The 22,040-nt window shown below is 40.4% G+C and overlaps 1 long non-coding RNA gene across 3 annotated transcripts in view; it reads left to right on the top strand.

The window, feature by feature from the left end:
• LOC127571487 (uncharacterized) overlaps positions 1–20,185 on the top strand; it is a 45,087-nt gene extending 24,902 nt beyond the window's left edge. For 2 of the 3 annotated variants that reach the window (XR_007956480.1, XR_007956482.1), the window contains exons 2-4: positions 11,196–11,253; positions 15,181–15,366; positions 18,802–20,185. This is a non-coding gene — a long non-coding RNA (uncharacterized LOC127571487). The remainder of the gene's footprint in view (positions 1–11,195; positions 11,254–15,180; positions 15,367–18,801) is intronic. The other variant, XR_007956481.1, reaches the window with a different exon arrangement.
• The last annotated feature ends 1,855 nt before the right edge of the window (positions 20,186–22,040 follow it).

Here is a 22,040-nt window from a genome sequence, read left to right as displayed (position 1 = left end):
ATAATAAGAGTAATGAATATCTCACATTTTTCAGACCACATGAAAATGATCATCATTGTTACACAGGAACATAGAAAGTAGGATCAGGAGAAGGCCATTTGGTCTTTTGAGCTAGTAACACCATTCAATACAATTGTAGCTGATCATCTATCTAAACAGCATATTCCAACTCCCCATTCATTTTGGTGGGAAGAATGAAAAGAAATTGCACAATATACAGCGCACAATTCTAAAATGGGTATAAGAATATACAGTATGTGTATATATGACACATAGTTCATTGAAAGTGGCAGGCCAGGTTGAGAAACGACAAAAGCAAATGGGATCCTGGGGTTTTTATAATTGAGGCGTGGAGTACAAGAGCGAGGAGGCTGTGATAAACATTTGTGAATTGCTGGTTCATCCATAATTGAAGCATTGTATCCTATTCTGGGTTCACACTTTAGAGAAGATGAGGGTGCAGAGGAGATTTACTAAAATTATCCCTGGGTTGAGGGACTGTAGTTATCTGAACAAGCTGGAGTTGTTACCCTTGGACTAAAGGAGTTTGTGAGTGGTTCTAATGGAGGTATTTAAGATCATGAAGGGCACAGTCACAATAGATGGAGAGAAACTGTGCCATTTGCTGGAAGGATCAATAACTAAGTGACATAGAATGTGGGTGAATGGCAAAAAATGTCATATTAACACAGAGTTGGTGAGGTCTAAATTACAGGGCCATAGTAGAAGTGTAGATTCATTGTAGCATTCAAGAGCAAGTAGGATAAGAATTGGAAAGGAATGAAATTGCAGGGTTATGGAGAGAAGGTGTGTGAGTGTGACCAGCTAGATTGCTTTTACCTAGAACTAGCTTAGACTTGACTGTCCAAATTGCCTGCCTCTTGCCCCAAAGTTTTAGCTGTTTAGATAAAACAGTTTGGATCAACAAATTGGACTAGTTAGGAGCAACAAAAATTGAGGTGATTAAAACATCATCTTCAATTGATTTGTTATGCTGCACAGTTTAGTTGATTTTTATGACTCTATTCTCTGAAACTGGTGGCAGCCAATAATCTGTAAAGTGAGCTGGAAGGCTGAGGCTATCTCCTGATTTATTATTATCTCTTTTATAAGCCTGCTCACACTACAAGTCTAGGACCTGATCTACCTCTCCATTCGCTAAAGCTCCAATAATCATGGAGAAGTTTCAGAGCAGAGAACTAGCAAAATAATAGATCATCACCCCTTTCAACCAACCCCGGCCGCCTCCAGGCTGAGATCTCTCATGCCAATGCGGGGTCCTACTCCTCTTCCACCACCACTCCCCACCCACCCTGGTCTCTCGTGCCTCCCCCTACCCCTCATTTCCCCCCTTCACTCCTCTGAGCCCTCCTCTTTTTACCACCCCACATCCTCTGACCCCTCTAACCCACACACACCTCCAACCTTCTACCCTCCTCTGACCTCTTCAACCCTCTACCCTCCCAGTTCCAACCCCTGCTGTGCCTTCACTATCCCCTCTGACCTTCCCCTCTCTGAGGCAGAACATTCTGTCCTCAGCAGGGGCCTTTCCCCCTGCACCCGCACCTCAACGTGTTTCACACCCACCATGATGCTGAGCTCTTCCATCGCCTCCGGGCCTACTTCTTTTGTTAAGGATCCCCTTTCCTCCCCCCCCCCCCCCCCCCCCACCCCCACCCACCCACCTCAAGCCTTCCTCCTCCTCTTGAACACCGCACTCTGGCCTTCTGCCCACTCTGGATCTTTTTATCTCTTAACTGCCAACAGGACATTTAGCCATCTTGACTTCACTACTCCCCTCACGTACTCTGATCTTGCCTCCTCTCAGCGCATTGCTCTCCACTCTCCACCAATCCCAACCTCGCCATCGAACCTGCAGACAAGGGCAGTGCTGTTGTAGTCTGGCGGACTGACCTCTACCTTTCAGAAGCCAGGTGGCAGCTCTCAATCTCCTCTTCCTTGCCCCTGAACCAGGACCCCACTGAGAGCATCAGGCCACTGTCTCCCGCACCATTACCGACCTCATCACCTCCAGAGATGTCCCCTCTACAGCCTCCAATCTTATTGTTCCCCAACCCTGCAATACCCATTTCTACCTCCTGCCCAAGACTCGTAAACAAAACTGCCCTGGTAGGCCCACTGTTTCCACTTGCTCCTGCCCTACTGAACTCGTATCCTCGTATTTCAACTCCATTTTCTCCCCCTTGGTGCGGTGCCTTCCCACCTACATCCGTGACCCCTCATGCTCTCCTCCACTTCAACACCTTTTGGTTCCCTGGCCCCGACCACCTCATTTTCACCATGGACGTCCAGTCCCTGTGCACTTCTATCCCCCATCAGGAAGGTCTCGTGTCTCTCCATTTCTTTTATGATAACAGATCCAACCAGTTCCACTTCACCACCACCACCCTCCGCCATCTGGCAGAACTGGTACTCGCCCTCAACAACTTCTCTTTCAGCTCACTCCCATTTTCTCCAGACCCAAGGTGCAGCCAATGGCACTCATGTGGGCCCCAGTTATGCCTGCCTTTTCAAAGGCCACATGGAGCAATCCATGTTCTGAACCTACACCAGCAACGCTCCCCAACTCTTCCTCCGCTACATTGACGATTGCATTGATGCCGCTTCCTGAACCCATGTGGAGCTCGTCAATTTCATCAACTTCACCGCCAACTTCCACCCTGCCCTCAAATTCACTTGGTCCATCTCTGACACCGCTTGGGAGACCGATTATCCACAAACATCTACAAACCCACTGACTCCCACAGTTACCTTGACTACACCTCTTCCCACCCTATCGCTTGCAAGGATGCAATTCCCTTTCTCAATTCCTCTGTCTTTGCCGCATCTATTCTCATTATGAGGCTTTCCACTTAAGAAAACGAGGTTCCCCCCCCCCCCCAGCTATCGATGCAGCCCTCACTCATATCTCTTCTATTTCTTGCACATCTGCCCTTGACCTATGCCTCCCAGACACAACAGGGATACAGTTCCCCTAGTCCTTACCTTCCACCCCACGAGCCTACACATCCAACATATCATTCTCTGCAACTTCCACTATCTCCAACAGCAACCCACCACCAGGCCTATCTTCCCCTCCTCTCCCCTTCCCCCTCTGCTTTCCATAGGGGTTGCTCTCTCCGTGACTCCCTTGTCCACTCGTCCCTCCCCACCAATCCCCCTCCAGGGACTTATCCCTGCAACCGCGCTAAGTGTTACACCTGCCCCTGCACCTCCTCCCTCACCACCATTCAGGGCCTAAACAGTCCTTCCAGGTGAGGCACTCCTTCACCTGTGAATCCATCAGTGTCATTTATTGCTCCCGGTGTAATATAATTTTAAATCCATTGCATTTTTAAAATAATAAGGTATCTTTGTGATCAATGTAACAATGTATTCAAAGCCCAATGGGGTCATCTGTTTTTCCTTACAAAAATCACACACAAATCCTTAATTTTTTTTTAAGTTTTTACAAAGATCGTATTGTATAACAAGGAAGAATTTGCTCTCCTCAAGGGTTTTGGGTTTAGCTTTAATTAATTGATGGCAGTCCCCCTCAAAAACCGATATCTCATTTTAGATTCGGTTGGAGAGGATGACTTCATAGAGGAAGACCTCAGCAGCCAGGACCTTGGCACCGTGTCTGATACTGTGGTCCAGCAGAGGAAGAGACATGCAGTGGTTATTGGGGATTCGATAGTAAGGGGTACGGATAGGAGATTCTGCGATAGCGATAATGAGTCTCGGATGGTGTGTTGCCTCCCTGGTGCCAGGGTACGGGATATCACAGACCGTGTCGAGAATATTCTGAGGGGGGAGGGTGAGCAGCCAGAAATCTTGGTACATGTAGGTACCAATGATGTAGGTAGGAAAAGAGAAGAGGTCCTGAAGGAGGAATACAAGGCATTAGGGAGAAGGTTGAAAAGTAGGACCTCAAGGGTAGTAATCTCAGGACTACTACCCGTGTCGCGTATCAATGACAGGAAGAATAGAAAGCTCTGGCAGTTAAATGCGTGGCTGAGTGACTGGTGCAAGGGGCAGGGCTTCAGATTCTTGGATACCTGGGACCTTTTTTGGGGGAGGCAAGACCTATTTGCTAAGGATGGGTTGCATCTAAACTCCAAAGGGTCCAATATCCTGGCGGGAATGTTTAATTTAGTTGTAGGGGAGGGTTTAAACTGATCTGGCAGGGGGATGGTAACCAGGATGCTAGGTTACAAGATGCTAAGGTGAGGGAGAAAGTGTATAGAAACGAATCCATTGAGGATGGCAAGAATGACAGGCAGGTGATAAGTCAGGATAATTTACTGAATAATAGAAGTACAACAAATCAGGATGTTAGGATACAGAATGTTAGGATCGGGGATGAGGATGTTCGGATACCGAATGTTAGGATAGGGGATGAGGTCTACACGAACATGTCTAAGATAGTAGGTAGCGAAGATAGTAAGAAGGATGGACAGGTAGAAAGTCAGGATAATCTGCTGATCAATAGAAGTACAATAAAATCAATAGCAGATACCAGTCTAAACATACTATATTTAAATGCACGTAGCATCAGGAATAAAGTAGATGACCTAGTGGCACAACTACAGGTTAATAAATATGACATCGTTGCAATCACTGAGTCGTGGCTTCATGATGGATGTGATTGGGAACTGAATGTCAAGGGGTATACAGTATATAGGAAGGATAGGAGGGTAGGCAGAGGGGGAGGTGTGGCCATGATGGTTAGTAGCGATATAAAATCAATAGAAAGGAAGGACATTGGGTCAGAGGAGGTGGAATCCTTATGGGTGGAGCTGAGAAATAGCAAGGGTAAAAGAACAATAATAGCAGTCATATATAGGCCCCCAAACAGCAGTCAGGAAGTGGACCATAAGTTGCAGATTGAGATAGAAAAAGCGTGTCAGAGTGACAATGTGAAGATAATTATGGGGGATTTTAACATGAAGGTGGACTGGGAAATGCAGCAAGGCGGTAGTACTCAGGAGAGTGAGTTTGTGGAATGTCTAAGGGATTTTTTTCTGGAGCAACTTATTGAGGAGCCCACCAGGGGATCGGCTGTTTTGGATTGGGTGCTGTGTAGTGAACCCGAGGTGATTAGGGAACTAAAGGTAAAGGAACCACTGGGAACAAGTGATCACAATATGATTGAGTTTAGTTTCAAGTTTGAGAAGGAGAAGCTGATAACTGGTGTATCGATATTTCAGTGGAATAAGGGAAATTACAAAGGTATGAGAGATGAGTTGGCCCAAATTGATTGGAGCAGTAAGTTAGCTGGAGGGACGGCAGAGGAAAAATGGAAGAAATTTCTACAGGAAATAAGGACAATGCAGGATAGATATATTCCAAGAAAAAAGAAGGTTTTGAATGGAAAAAAGGCACAGATGTGGATAACAAGGGAGGTGAAGGATAAAATAAAAGCAAAAGGGGCGGCGTACAAAGTAGCAAAAATTAGTGGGAAAACAGAAGATTGGAACGATTTTAAAAATCTGCAGAGAGAAACTAAGAAGGTCATTAGGAAAGCAAAGATGAGTTACGAAAGGAAGCTGGCGGACAACATTCGGGAGGATTCTAAGAGTTTTTTTAAATACATAAGGAATAAAAGAGAGACACGGGTTGACATAGGACCAATTGATAACGGTGCAGGAGGTATTATAATGGATGATAGTGAGATGGCAAGGGAATTGAATGAATATTTTGCATCGGTCTTCACCGTGGAGGACATAAGCAATATGCCCGTTAGTCAGGAGTCTCACGAATTGGAGCTGAGTTCAATTGAGATTAATAGGGAGAAGGTGCTTGGAAAACTAAAGGGGCTTAAGGCTGATAAGTCTCCCGGACCGGATGGGGTGCATCCCCGGGTTCTGAAGGAGGTGGCTGTGGAGATAGCGGAGGCATTGGCGATTATTTTTCAGGAATCGATAGATTCTGGCATGGTTCCGGAGGACTGGAGGGTAGCGAATGTAGTTCCGTTGTATAAGAAAGGTGGGAGGCAGCACAAAGGCAATTACAGACCTATTAGTCTGACGTCAGTGGTGGGAAAATTATTGGAGTCTATCCTCAAGGAGGAGGTTACCGAATACCTAGAGGCGCAAGGCAAGATAGGACCTAGTCAACATGGTTTTGTGAAGGGGAGGTCCTGTCTGACCAACCTATTGGAGTTTTTTGAAGAAATCACAGGTAGGGTGGATAAGGGAGAGGCGGTAGACGTTGTGTATTTAGACTTTCAAAAGGCCTTCGATAAGGTGCCTCACAAGAGACTGATTAATAAGATGAGAGGTCATGGAATTATGGGCAGGGTAGCAAAATGGGTGGAAAATTGGCTGGTTGGCAGGAAGCAAAGGGTGGAAATAAAAGGATCTCGTTCTGGTTGGTTACCGGTTACTAGTGGTGTGCCGCAGGGGTCGGTGTTGGGGCCTCTCCTTTTTACCTTGTACATCAATGATTTGGATGATGGAATAAATGGTTGTGTGGCTAAGTTTGCGGATGACACCAAGATAAGTGGAGGAGTAGGGAGCATAGAGGAAATAGAAAGAATGCAGAGGGACCTAGACAGTTTAGGAGAATGGGCAAGGAAATGGCAGATGAGATTCAATGTTGAGAAATGTGCAGTTGTACACTTTGGAAGTAGAAATAAGCGGGTAGATTATTATCTAGAAGGAGAGAAGATTGATAGTGCGGTAGTACAAAGGGACTTGGGGGTACTCATACAAGATACCTTAAAAGTTAACCACCAGGTTGGATCGGTGGTTAAGAAAGCGAATGCTATGTTGGCATTCATCTCGAGAGGTATAGTGTATAAAAGTAAGGAAGTGTTGATGAGGCTCTACGGGGCGCTAGTGAGGCCTCATTTGGAATACTGTGCGCAGTTTTGGGCCCCACATCTTAGGAAGGATGTGCTGACGTTGGAGAGGGTTCAGAGGAGATTTACGAGAATGATTCCAGGAATGAAAGGGCTTAAGTATGATGAGCGTTTGTCGGCTCTTGGACTGTACTCGCTGGAGTACAGAAGGATGAGAGGGGACCTCATAGCGACATTTAAAATGTTGACAGGTAAGGATAGAGTAGATGTGGCTAGGCTGTTTCCCTTGGTGGGCGTGTCCAGGACCAGAGGGCACAATCTTAGAATTAGAGGGTACAGTTTCAAGACAGAGATGAGGAAAAGTTTCTTTACCCAGAGGGTGGTGAAATTGTGGAACTCCTTGCCACGCACAGCAGTGGAGGCCAGATCAGTGGGGGTATTCAAGGAGGAGATAGACAGATATCTAAATAGTCAGGGTATCAAGGGATATGGGGATAAGGCTGGCAAATGGGATTAGAATTTTTTTTTTCTCTTCTTTTTTTCCCACCCCATTTCTTTTTCCCTTTTCCTTGGAGCAGACTCGATGGGCCGAATGGCCTGCTTCTGCTCCCTTATCTTGTGATCTTGTGATCTAGAAGTAGCTGGCTGCAGAAGTGAGTCAAAAGTTACATTGTTAGAATATCTCATGGAAATATAATTATGTGAATCTAAGTTAATGCACTTCTTAATTGTGAAATGTTTATTTCCTCATTAGAGAGAATTAGCTGACAACTTACAACACATCAGTCTCAAAGCTTTGGACACAATATGCCTGATGGCATCTTGATGGCAGACCAATGTTAAAATTGTAATAGACATAAAATGAGCAAAGATGTTGGTTGTAATCTGAAACTTGCATATTTTTCTGCTTCCAAAATTACATGCAAATATTCCAGAACTTTTTTGTTTTGCTTCATCAAATTGGTTGTGAGATGAATATGCATAGGACTTCCAACTATTTATTTGTAAAAGCATTCATATGCATGCGTAACATGCCTCCAGAAAGCCTTTTTAAAGCAGTGATTTGTTTTTGTGCAATCTGACAAATCACAGAACACTTAGAATTTGAGTTTACAGATAACTATATTTATATGCCATTAAATCGAGCATATCCCACTTGGTTATTTATGATTTTACATCATATCAGATATTATTTTAAAATGCAATGTTAGTAAAGATATTGTGTTCAGTGATATCTCCCTTTATATCAGAGGATATGTTTTGTATTAAACAAAGTGTTGGCTGTACTTTTCTAATGAATAAAGATGGGTGCAAATCAATTTTAGCAATACAAAAGAGGTGATAAAGAAATTTTATACAATCACCTGATTTGTTTTCCATGGACCAATGGGAAAAATGTCTGTCTTTGGTGATCTGATGAGTAGAAGGAGGTGGAGAAATTCTCTGACAATCCTTCCAGGTGAGGCAGTGCTTCACCTGTGAGTCCAAGGATGTCATTTATAGCATCCGGTGCTCCTGATGCTGCCTCCTGTGCATCAGTGAGACCCGACGCAGATTGGGTGACCGTTTCATCGAGCACCTTTGCTCCATCCGCCACAACAGCCAGGACCTCCTGGTGGCCACCCACTTCAATTCTACATCCCATTCCCATACTGACATGTCTATCCATGGCCTCCTCTACTGCCGCATTGAGGTCAGACGCAGGTTGGAACAACAACACCTCATATTCCGCCTTGGGAGTCTCCAACCTGATGGCCTCAACATCATCGATTTCTCTAACTTCTGGCAATCCCCTGCCCCCCCCCCCCCAACTCCTTTGTCTTCCCTTATTCCTATGGCTCCCTTCCCCTACCTTGATGACCTGCCCATCTCCCCTCCTCCCCTCCCCCATCCTTTATTCTATGGTCCACTGTCCTCTCCTGCCGGATTCCTCCTCCTTCAGCCTTTTGCCTCTTCTACCTCTCACCTCCTCAGCTTATTACATCTTCTCCCCCTCCCATACCCACTACCTTCCCCCTCTCACCTGGGGCTTGCCAATCATCTGAACATCTGAACTCGCCTATCCTCTGCCTGTGTGTACTCCTTCCCGCCACCGGCCCCCCCCCCCCCCCCCCCCCCCACTTTCTTACTCTGGCTTCTGCCCCCTAATGAAGGGTGTTAGCCAGAAACGTCGACTGTTTATTTCCCTCCATGGATGCTGCCTGGCTGCTTAGTTCCTCCAGCACTTTTTGTGTATTGCTCCAGATTCCAGCATCTGCAGAATTTCTTGTCTCCTTAAGTGTCTGCCATTTTTTCTCTTCAATGATCTTATAGCAACCCTAATCACCAGAAGTCTAACATTTAACTGGAGCAAAAGCAAAGGTGTGTATTTTCGCCCACTGTTCCCCTGAAAATCACTGCCACTTTATTTCAGAATTAGGTTTATTATCACTGACATATGTGGTGAAATTTGTTATTTTGTGGCAGCAAAACATAAAAATTACTTTAAGTTCCCAAAAATAAATGAATAAAGTAGTGCAAAAGGAATAATGAGGGAGAGTTCATGGACCATTCAGAAATGACGGTGGAGGGTAAGAAACTGTTCCTGAAACACCTTCAGGCTCCTGTACTGCCTCCCTGAAATATTGTGCTATTTTGCAAAATTGTTTTGGTTGTGTCTATCTTTCACTGTTTTGAGCATGTAGAAGGACTTTGCAAATTCTGCTGAAAACTTAAAGCAAGTTTTGCACAGTGAATTTATGGATTCCCTCTGAGAATTCAACTGTTTCTGCATTCCTGTGCTTTGAAGAGGAGGAGAGTGTTGAGAATACAGAGAAGGAAAGGACAGAAGGCAGTGGATGTACATCAGAAACACATGACTCGTCCATGCCAACAGACAGATTTTCACCAGTTTCTTCTATTCAAGAAGGGGCTCACTCTTGCTGAGCACTTGCTTTTCTTTCAGATGTTTGATCAGCTAATCCACAAAATCTCTCAAATCTTTTCTGATAGTTGCACATATTAAGCAATATTTAAGAAAGAGCCTGGAAGTAATACACAAATACAGAGAATCAACAGTGAAATTTGCTATCGGGTTGTTTCTTCATTCTTCAATGCTTTGTTACCTTTAGACTTGATTAATCTAGTACACTAATGGTCTCACATTTTGTACCCTCCCTAAACTTGAAATCATCTGAAATTTCTGCTTGTGATTCAGATCAATCAAAATCGCTCTCTCACTGACTCTGCTTGTTGGCCTATGTTGGCACTCGAGCAATTGATGTCTCAGCTTTACAATTCACATCCTTTTAAGTTTTCCATGACCTTGCCAAACCCTATTTCTGTAATGTCCTCCAGCCCTATTTTCACCAGTCTACTATTTCAATTCTGGTCTGTTGCGCATCCCTGACTTTTAGTTAGTCTTATTTCCAGAATTTGCTCCTAAATCACTTCACCTTTATACCACCAGCAATACAAAACAATTTGCTGTTGTTCTACATTACCACTATGTACAATACTGCTAATTCTTACCTCTGCTGCTTGTTAATACCTCAAATTTTGTACTGCTGATTTGTTGCTGCTCCTCGCATCCATCTACCAAAGTTACAGATCTTTCAAGTGACAGACACAATGGTGTTAATTTCTCAGTGATCGGTGGTTGTGGGATTGGCAGTCAGAAAGACTCCCAGGCTGTGAGGTAAATGCTCTTACTGTAAGCCCACCCTCTTCCCTAGAAAGTCAACATTATGGTGGAGCCTCTTTGGCTTTCTTTTTTAAATGAATCAGATCAAGTTCAAATCCTGTATTCCTTAACTGAGTTATTAACAAAGATCTTAATTCAATATCAACCTCAAAAAAAATCAAAATCATCTGCTTCACCCAGAACAGCAAAAATAAACCTCAGGGCATAACAAGAGTCTGATTAATCATCAATGTGGCCCATAATTTATTTCTAAATTCAGACACAATCTCTCCAGTGCAGTGTAGATGCCATTGCCTATTAAGTTCAGTTGTGATTGACAAAACTTAAAGGTTCTGTTAATTCCAATTTAAACACTAGTTATGTTGACCAAAAGTTGTTGCTTATCCTGTAAGGAAGGAAATCCAAGGACAACATTTGTTAAGCCAAATATTTTGACACATCACCATTCTATGAGAGACATCTGCTTTTGGCAATTTTAGCTTTCTTGATTTATTTGCTTTAGCAAGGTTTTCACTCATTTAGCTCACAGTTTTAAGTGTGACACATTAGAACTGACACTTTCAAACAATCTGTTGTATTGTCTTTTTACCTTTTAAAATATAACAAAATACAAATGTTCAACTTGACCATCTAAACATTGTTATTCTTATTGGTGTTTTGTCATTTTTATTGCCTAAAAATCCTAAATATTCTTTTCCATGGCAGGTGTGATTGATGTTTGCTTGAGGAGATAGGCCTATAAACTGAAGAACATCATTATAATGTGAGTACAACGAGAGTGACGAATGGGCCTATGCCTGTTTAGGTTGTGGAAACATCACAGTAGTATTGGGTAGCACCGCAGACCTTGGGATTTTGGCATGATCCAAAAAGAGAAAGCACAGAGTCAAAAATATGCCACTTGTATTGTTGTTTAGATCCCAATTGAGGCACAAGATATTTGGCTTCAACCTAACTGGTGACAGCAGCAGCAGCTTCGAAGGACCTTAAACGTAGATGAAATGGGTGTGGTGATCATGAGTGGGGGATAAAGTCGTCAGTTGTTTTAGAGTCAGAGTCGGTCATTTCATGATTAAATCTAACATGGTTCGTATGGAATTCAGATTTGGGAACATTCAGATAAAGGTATTCCTTCAGGTTTTGTTTTAATTCTTGTTTAATACTGTATACAACCAAAAATAAAAAAAATGCAGACGCTGGAAATCTTAAATGAACACAAAATGCTCAGTTGGCATCTGTGGAAATAAAAACAGAAAACCTTCAGTACCTTCTGACTGTGTTTCCAGAACTTCCAGTTTTTGTTTAATATACAAGTGGCTCATTTTAATACATTATGTTGTTATAAATATTCTTCCAACTGTTGGAATTTAATGGTTTGGGTATATTTTAAATTTGCCCTTTTACAATGGACATGAAATAACCTTAGTGAAGTAGGATTTTGAATCTTTTTTCTGCAGCTAATTTTAAGGAAAAACTTTCTAAAGCTCATTAATATATACAAGTTTGAATTTTTCCATTATTCCAAAGATTCTTTGTAAAGGATTAAATATTAAATCAATGTAATAATTCTACCATAATTATAAATCTATGATAACATATTTAGCATCTGAATTAGATCATTATATTTTAAAACATTTTAATGCAACTGAGATTTGTTCTGTTTCAAATGATAAAATATGGATAAAGGTTCTGATCACTAAATTCACATTTAAGTATTCATTCTATATTACTGTTCCACCTTTTTAGACTGGCATTAAATCAATGGAAGTACCTGTTCCTTAAAGATTTTCTATCAGTTGCTTTCATGTTAATACTATCAGAAAAAAATTTCAATCAATTTAACCTGGAGGTGTACAAGGGTTTCAGCTCATATTTGAAGGGGTTAAGTGAGACTTTAAAGTGGCTAATCACACACCCTAATGAATTGACTTTAATTTGAGCACTCTCAACCTAAGGAGAAATGGGTTCACAACTCATTGAACCAGCAAACTTTAAGTGGCATTTTGATTTTAATAGTCCAAGCATGAGTTTCCTCAGCGTAACCAGCTTAACCAAGTAGAAAGACTGAAAGGCAGTTCATGGGGCTTATTAAACAAGGGCATATAACTGAAGAACACTTTAATTGTTTTAAGCTTTTTGTTTCAACCCTTCAAACACTTAGTTTGCCTGTGACCACATGTGTCTCCTCCCGATGCTCACATATCCCAAAGACGTGCAATTGGTAGATCAATTGGCCATAGTAAAATTGCCACCAGTATGTTGGTCAGTGGCAGAACTGGGATGAGTTGAGGGGAATGTGGGGAGAAATCAACTGAATTAGGAAAAAAAGGATCCTTGATGGTTGGTGCAGATTCAGTGGGCTAAAGTGCCTGTTTCAGTGATGTATGACGTTGTGAATTCAAAGTGTAGTTACTAAACAGACAAAGGACACCTATTGGACTGATGACACCAATAAAGTCAAAGGGCAGCAATGTGAAAGCCACAACAACCAGGTGTGTTATAGAGCTAGCAACTGGCACTTTCCAAATGTGCTACTGGTGCCAGAACAGATTTGAGGACTCCATTGGTTCTTGCCAATCAGTGTGTCCAAATAATCATGTTCTGCAGTATCCCCAGCATCATTGTCCAGCAGCAAGGACTGAGGGTGCAAGAGAAACAAATCAATGAGCGTATATCAGCAATAGGTGAATCCAACAAAATGGAAAAAGTGGTACAGCAGGAGAAAGGCAGGAAGCCAAATGCAGCGTTAACCATTTGTATAATGCTTGAGAAAGCCAAGGATTCCAAGAAAGCTATGATGTTCAGTTAGTTACCAGCAATAGACTGATGTAGCAATCAGCTGCAGTAGCTGCTTGACCACTCTCATCCCACAGTTCCTATCCTACTTGTACAACACAGGTTTTGCAGCAAACATTCCTTTGTCCCTGCCAATTTATCAATAAATGGGTAAAATGATAAGTTAGCACCTTGCAACCAAGGGCGTACAACACAAGGAAGGGATATAGTTTCTTATAATTGATGGCCCTACATACAGCATCTACATCCAGCTGAGCTTGGAGAAGGTTCAATCCTGCTATGAGACTTTTTGCAGATATAATTAACAACCCTTATGTAATTATATCAGAAAAAGATGTAAATTTAACAAACATGGGCACAGCCATTGAAAGGGGTAAGTACATGTTAAATACTAACTGCATGGAGAGCAGCAACAGATGATATTAGGAGTACTTTGGTTCTGCTTCAACAGCTCTTTTCAATAATATTGCTTTCATGGGTCAACTGCAATTTATTCTTAACACTAGTGAAGAGTAGATGGGTGCAGATTAATGTGTTTTTTTTAAAAAAAAGCTAAGGTGACCAGTCTGCTATTCTATTTATTTGGTAACATGTTATACAGCATTGCATTGCCAAGATCAAGGCTTGCATAGATTTATTTGATTCCTGCAATTGTAGATTTGTTGACCACTGCATCTACAGAAGACCACTTCCACTCATGTTTGAGTTGGTCTACCCCATTTACTCTTCAGTTATGGGAGATGTGTGTTGAAGGCCTACCAGTGTGTTGCAGAGTTCCTTGTAATTGATGGCCCTACATACAGCATCTACATCCAGCTGAGCTTGGAGAAGGTTCAATCCTGCTATGAGACTTTTTGCAGATAACTCTGCTGCTAGTGTTTACTCTTATGAGCTGTGAAATACTGAGTGAATACACAGTATGATGTACTGAGTGTCCACTCAGTAATTCAGAGTTCATTGGGCACACAGAAGTGAAGGTATTTGTGTTGATGCATCCTTCAAGGGAATCACTGTATTGAGGAGTTGGCTGGGAGGTCCAAAACTGCTCATAAGCACCTTGATGGAAAGAAAATGTATTAAATTGTACAGCAAAGAAATGGATCTAGCTGTGTAACATCAGAAAGTTCATCAAATTTCACTTGCTGTGTTTCATGTAGAGTATTGGAACAGCAAATCTAAATTATAGATCAAGATCCAAGATCCATTTGATAGTGTCAAGTGTTGCTGCACTGAGGTCAGTAATGCCACATCCCCTGCAGCCCCCCCCCCCCCCAAAAAAATCAAAGCACGAATTTACAAGGTGGTCAGTTGTTTCAACTGAACATCCACAATAGCTCATGGGGTTGTCTTTAATTATCCAGCAGTTTTCATTTTGGTATATTCAAGCCTTGCACTGGGAGGACAAATCCTGAACCACTTCTTGTTGGGTGTTGGAGATGGTTATCAGTTTGTATTGCAAGTGTGGGCTATGAGTCCCTCCAGCAAGTTGTCAAAGATTGATTATGTAATCTGAAGATTCTTGCAGTGGACCAGTGAGATTTCAGCTGGATAGTGGGAGGATTCTGCAAGAATTAAGGTCGCAGGTTTGGTTATCAATGGGTCATAACTTAAATCATTCCTCAAAACAAACTGGTGGCAGGTCAATGTGTGCAAGGACTGATAGCTATTCAAGCTGATTTGATTTTAAGGTTTCAGTCACCACTCACACAGTTCACCTTAAATGTAAACCTATAAATCCCTGTGGTTCCCCAGACTGCTCCGCACTATGTGGCTGTTAAATTAATAAGTGTGTAGTGGTTCACAGAGTGGTTAGTACTCCATGCAGTCTTTGTGGTAGAAGCAAGTTTCTTCTGTCCTGACAAGAATCTTTTTTTCTGTCTCCTCGTTGCTGCAGCTCTACCTCAAGCAAGATGTTTAAGCAAGGCCTTCATTGTGCTAGGAACAACTTCTACAGTTGCTGGAAAACTGTGCAACTTCTGAATTTCCTCTTTGGATGGGCAACTTAAATACTTCAGTAATGGATGCATCATCCAAGGCAAAATTATGGCCATGGCCATGCATTGATAGCACACCCAAAGAGGTATTTTTAATTATTAAGTGGCAGCATTAAAATTTCGTAGGCAGATACACTGACAGTTCCTACAGGTTTCAGAACCAAATACACCTTCATATTTTAAATATTTGTAATCCAAGGAAGCCTGGATTTTCTTCATTTCTGGGAAAGACACATTACCCTGTAGCAGCCCAACACATTTTGTGCACAAGCTCCTACCCAACACACACTCCACCACAGCAAAATATAGTTGTTACATATGGAAGATTACAATATGATGGAAGTAAATGACTGCAAACTTTGAAAACAACGCAAATGAAACTGTATGAGTTGACCTGAAATACTCATGACTATTGCTTGTTACTTTTGCCAGCAGGCAGAACTTCTAATGTTGTTAATGTTTGTTTATGCCAAAATTCTTCACAATATGCTTGAAGCAAGTTCCCAGATCGCAATGGCATCTACATAGTGCCCAAATTCGAGGGGATTAGATTTCAAACTCATGAAAGAAAGTCATAAGCAGAATGGAGGTTCACTTTTTTTTAATTACAGCTGAAAGATTCTCTTATTTATTAGAGAATATGGCTGAGACAGTGAAGCAGTCTCAGTTTTCTGAATGGTTGCATTTAACTGTTGTTTAGAGTGGACTTTGGGTGTAATGTACTGGAGCAGATTGAGGATTGATGAACAGATAGCAAATAATAGAAATCAACAGGTTGGGAATCTGTGACTAGTGTGGGATCACAGCTGTTCAGTATGAGAAAGTGGGTAATATGTCAAAGTTTATTGATAAAACTCAGCTGGGTGGCAATGTGCACTGTGAGGAGGATGCAGAGGCTTTAAGGGCATATAGACAGGCTAAATGAATGGGAAAGGACATGGCAGATAAAAAAAAATGTGGAAGAGGGATTATTTTTAAATAGTGAGAAATAAAGTTTGCCTATATCCCCTTGCTACCTCAAAAGTGTCAGTGTTCAGTGTTAACTGTGTGTCCTTGTAAATGAGTCACTGAAAGTTAAAATGCAGGTTCAGCAAGCAATTAGAAGCAAATAATATGTTGACCTTTATTGGAAAAGAATTTTAATATGAGTCTTGGTCCAATGTAGAACCCCAATTAAACTCTGATGGAGGGAGTTCGGCAAAAGTTCACCAGATTGTCTCCTAAGATGGAGGTGTTTGTCGTATGATGAAATATTAAGCAGACCAGACCTGTACTCTCGTGTTTAGAAAAATAAGAGGAGATGTCATTAAAATGTTCAAAATTCTTATGGGGCTTGACAGAGTAGATGAAAAATTTGTTTCCCTTGGCTGAAGTATCCAGAATCAAGGTTCAGTCTCAAAATGAGAGAATGGCCATTCAAAACAGATGAGAAAAAAAATTCTTCATACAGAGAATTATGAGAGCTGCAGATATTCACTCGCCAAGTGTGTTCAAGACAGAACAATAGGATTTTATTATTAAGGAAATCAAGGGGTATAGAATTAATGCAGGAAAATGGTGCTGAGGTAAAAGATCAGCTATGGTCTGACAGAATGGCAGAGAAAGTAACGGGCTGAACAGCCTATTCCTTCTCCTATTTCTTATGATCTTATTTTAAAACATAAATATTCTGTTTAAGATTTAATGGTTGTTATATTAGACAATTTATGTTAATACAACCTTTTTATGTGTAGAACAGATTCACTTTTAAACACTGCAAGTAATATCAGAAATTTTCATTTAGTACAGCCTTCTTGAAAAATAATCTTGGGTCTTGTCTGTTATAAAAATCCTTCAGTTTAAGGAAAAGTAGGATATGTTCTCAGTGAAATGTTTCTCTACTTTCTCTACTTCATCAAATCCATAACCTATGCATAGAAGCCTATTAGCAGAGTATTCTGCATAATAACTTGTTCATTATTGCAAAATAATAAATCATAAAATCTCAAATGAATTTATATATTATTCATTCAACTTGCATCACAGTGGAGTATTTTAATGATAGCTATTGTCTCAAATTGCTTCAAATAATTAAAATGTGATGTATAGCCTAGTCTCTTTCACATTTTCCTCCGAAGGTAGCTGTGTAAATTAATTTTGGAACAACTGTGGATCAATCACACCTGAAAGATTGGGCAAATAACTGTTCCCCATCCCGTATGAATTCTTCTTAAGGGCCAACTGCCCTGCAGTAATTTAAAGAGACTCATTGATTTTTCCTTCCTGACATAGCCATTTCCACGCATAGATAATGAAGCTGGGCCCTATTATTACACAACATCTGCATCAGTTCATCTGGGCACAAACTACCCTCTTGCAATCAATTCCTTTATCCACTGAATTTTAAAACACAGAACAATACAACACGAACAGGCTCTGTCGCCCCCGATGTCTGATGCCAAACTAAACTAGTGCTACCTAAACTAATCTCATTTTGTTTCTGTTTATCATTTCAGGTCCCATATTTTGCTCATTTTCAATTAAATGTCATTTTCCTTCTGATTTTAGTTGTTTTCTATTTATTTTTATAATAGTAAAGTTAAATCCAGTTTGAATGTCAAATTTATTCTACCAACTCTGCTACAATATACAGACATTGGTTATTTAGTATGATAAAACAGTAGTACAAAAAGGGAGTTTTTAAAATATTATTTTAACAATTTCACAGAATAATAAGGCATTTTAAACACTTGGTCCTCAACACAATAATTATAATGGTGATTAATAGTTACCTGTACAAATCATGACCAAAATACTTTTTTAATCATAGAAGAATGCAATCAATTGGTTCACAGTGATATGACCTCATTAATAAAGCCATTAATAGAATTTGTATGCTTATGTTATAAAGTGATGCCCGACCAAGGCCTTGATAATAACTTTGAAGTGCTTTTAGAGCTGGGGGTGTGGTGCAATATTCGGTACAAAACCCAAAGAAATTTCAACATATCTATTTGTGATTATTTTAATAGAGCCACTTCATTGCAATATTGCTTCTGGGAATAATACAATGCTTGCTGCATTCTAGAGTAGGGCAACATGCGTGCTACGGACTAGCATGTCACAGTCTCAACTGAGTTATTTAAAACAGGTAATCCAAAGATGGTATTTTAAAGAGTTACAAGTTTCACAAAGAGGGAATAGTGTCCTTATGAATTCCAGATTTTCAAGGTATGTTTCAATGTGTTGCTTGATGTCCTGCTGGATACAGTGAGGGGTAGGAGAGAGATGTACAATTACAGATTTATCAAGAGGAATAAGTATACTGATGCCACAGCAATCATTGTGTAGTAGAACTTGAGGCAGTAAGCAGCAGAAGCATTGTTCTGCACTCCTGAATTTACCCACCACTCCCTGCATTTTCATTCTGCCTTATCAAGCTTGCCTCAGTGTATAATTCCTTACTACTCTTATCTTGTAAGCACACCTGACCTTTTCTGACAAGCTTCCTCATATCCCACATTATCTTGTGTCTCTTCCAGATGGTTACACTAATCAAATACATCAAAGGAGCAAGGACATGAAATTATTGTCACGCCGAGATTTGTTCTCTCTTCCACCGAAGAAGATCAGAGCAGAGCCAACAAGGAGAGGGAAAGGATCAGAGATCCTCCAAAGGTTATACCATAGACAGCTGCGGAGGAGATAATGACTGATGATGGAGAAACTGGATTCTCCAAGGTGCCCAAGATGATGTAATTAAATATCAAACTCCCACAGTCATGTTTGCTTGATTTTAGCTAATGCTAAGTTTCAGCATGCTCATCTGATTCCTGTATTTTCTCTCCACCTTGACTTGCATGGTGGAGAGAATACAGAAATTAGCCCACCTGTACAAGGACTCCTTAGTTGAGTTGATTCCTTCCAAGTTTGCCCCACATAAAACTCATGGTTACTGCATCAGTTGAGATACTGGCTCTTCATTGGGTGCAGGTAGTTAGGCGGCTGAGATGTCACTCAATGACTCATAGTTCAAAAGTGGGTAAGAGCAGATGGTAGTCTTGGGGACATTATAAAAGATCCTTGTCAGAGGGTGCAGCCCTCTTCAGTGCTTGGGTGGACACAAACGCTGTACCCAAGGCCATCGATTAAAAGAGACAAAGAAAATCTGAGTGCTATTGGCAGATCCTACATGCACTCTTTGTGTCATTGCAGAGGCCTTGACCATAACCTTGCAGACTCCAGGCAGCAATGTGTACACCTTAAATAGGATTATAGACTTCTCTGGTTTTGTTCTTGCAGTGAATCACTGATCTGCACCAAGCTGTTACTATCAAGAGGGGGTTACAACTGAATGGGATAATGGAATTGCATTTGAAGGGCTTGTATTTCTCACCTATTGCTCTGCCCCTCCATCCCCATCATCCCACTGAGGTTCCCAACATGGGGCTTCCTCTCCCTCTCTTGACCTTAAATTTCCCTTGTTTGAGAGAATCACAAGAATTGTTAAGATTTTAATTTACTAGTTGGGAATAAATCACTCATCATAAGTTTTAAATAGTTTGAAAACCTTCTGTATAATTTGCAAGAAATCATTCATCAATACTATAAACATAACAAATGTTCAATGAGTAAATGACAATAAAAATATTCTGTCAACTAGCCACATAAAATGCAGTGTTGCCACATTCTTCTATAGGAAACTTAGCAGTGATTCTTGGCATCTTTAAAGCAATTATAGATATTTAGTTACAGGACAATGATTGTCATTTGTAGATATACTGTATGTATGGATGAATTTATAGAACATATGTAATTAATGTCATTATTTGCAAATTTTTCCATCTCAGTTATGCTCTGAACAAATTAGAGGTGTAAGCTCTATATAGCAAGCCAGTTGGCCAGCTGATAATAAAAAAATTTATGAAAATTACTGACAGAATTCCTGCTCTTTTATGTATGGAGGTTACATTGGTGATGAGATAAGAGATCTTTATCAGTCACATGTACATTGAAACACAGTGAAGTGCATCTTTTGTGTGGAGTGTTCTGGGCGGCAGCCCGCAAGTGTCACCATGCTTCTGGTGCCAACGTAGCATGCCCACAACTTCCTAACCCATACGTCTTTGGAATGTGGGAGGAAACCCACGCAGACACAAGGAGAACATACAAACTCCTTACGGACAGCGGTCGGAATTGAACCCGGGTCGCTGGCGCTATAATAACGTTACGCTAACCGCTGCACTACCATGCCTGCCCCATGAAATAATCTTCATTGATTCTGCTTATTTTAGGGGATCGTATATGCTTTGCACTGTAGAAGTTTCTGCCACATTTAATTTCTCCTGTTATTGCTACTCTTATGAGGCAATGCAGAAGCATAAAATTAAGGTAAAATGGCAAAGCAACAATTTGTTCAAATCATATGCAAATGGAATTAAGGTGAGTTCACTTTCTATAAAAGAGAATGGTTTTACCTCATAAATGTTAAGTCTAACTCTTAATTTCTACATTGCTAAAATATTTACTCATTTAAACTGTAATCAGCAACAGCGGCATTAATTTTATGAATCATATAATGATGTTAGAGGATCCACAAAAAAACAAAAGCTTTATTAATGACTATTTGCTAAAGCTAGTAAAAAAAAAATTGAAAAATATTTGCACTATGATATTTAGGATAAATTAATGTCCCATTTAAAAATTCCAATTCTATTTTCCATTGCACAAATGAAAATTACTTTGCATTTTATCTTCATGTATGAAATTAAGTGAATGGTTTAATTAATTCATCATTTGGACCTGGTAGCCAACAGAATGAACTTACAAAAATCTAAATAAATTGAACAAAGTGACATCAAATGTGGCATTTAAAATATATATTTTCTTCATGAAGAAAGTCTATTATAAGAATACTTGGGTGAAGACAATTGTATTTTTGTTAACATGGTTTGTTTCCAATGTCAATGCCCTGTATTAATGTTTTGTAAAGATTCACAGAAATGTGACTCTTAAGAAATAAAGAACAACAAATTAGCATGTGACATAGTATCATAATCATACAACACTAACACTTACAATAGGAATGATAAATTTATAGATGCTCTGATAGGTCTGCCACATGAACTGAAAACATTATGGTAGAATATAAAAGTAAGCATGAAACAAAACAGTTGCACATCTTCAAGCCCCTTTCTTTCAAAGACTTTAGATGAATTGCTACCATCTACAGGTAAAATATTCAAGTGTATAAAACTAATTTTTTTATCTTCAACTAACTGTTTCTATCCTTCTCTGAGTCTTTGGAATATATCTTGATGAAAATTATGAAATACCTCCTTAAAATAGATTGCAGGATAGCTGCTGCTTATCAACTCTGCAATCTATTTTGTCGGAGCACTTCAGCCAACTATAACTTCATATCTTTGTGATTGTCCTTATTTAAATTTAGTATATTACTTTCAGGCAGAAGTTCCTCACTCAAACTAAATATGAAATTCTACCATGTTATGATACCAGAGGATCTGCTCATATGAAATCATTAATTATCCTGTCTCATTACATGTTATCAGATTTAAAAGAGCTTGTTCTAAGAAGCTGTTCTCAGTACATTCTGTAAGGTTACCTTTGCCAGTTTGATTTGTCCTATTTATACGAAGATGAAAGTCATCCATTATCATTTCATTACTTTTCTTGCAAGCCTCCTTTATTTTTTGATTTGCACTCTGTCCTGCAGTGCAGCATCAATTAGGAGACCTGTAGACTACTCCCACTGTGACAC

The sequence above is a fragment of the Pristis pectinata genome, chromosome 6, assembly GCF_009764475.1.
Source record: "Pristis pectinata isolate sPriPec2 chromosome 6, sPriPec2.1.pri, whole genome shotgun sequence".
NCBI lineage: Eukaryota > Metazoa > Chordata > Chondrichthyes > Rhinopristiformes > Pristidae > Pristis > Pristis pectinata.
This window is presented reverse-complemented; position numbering and strand designations above follow the sequence as displayed.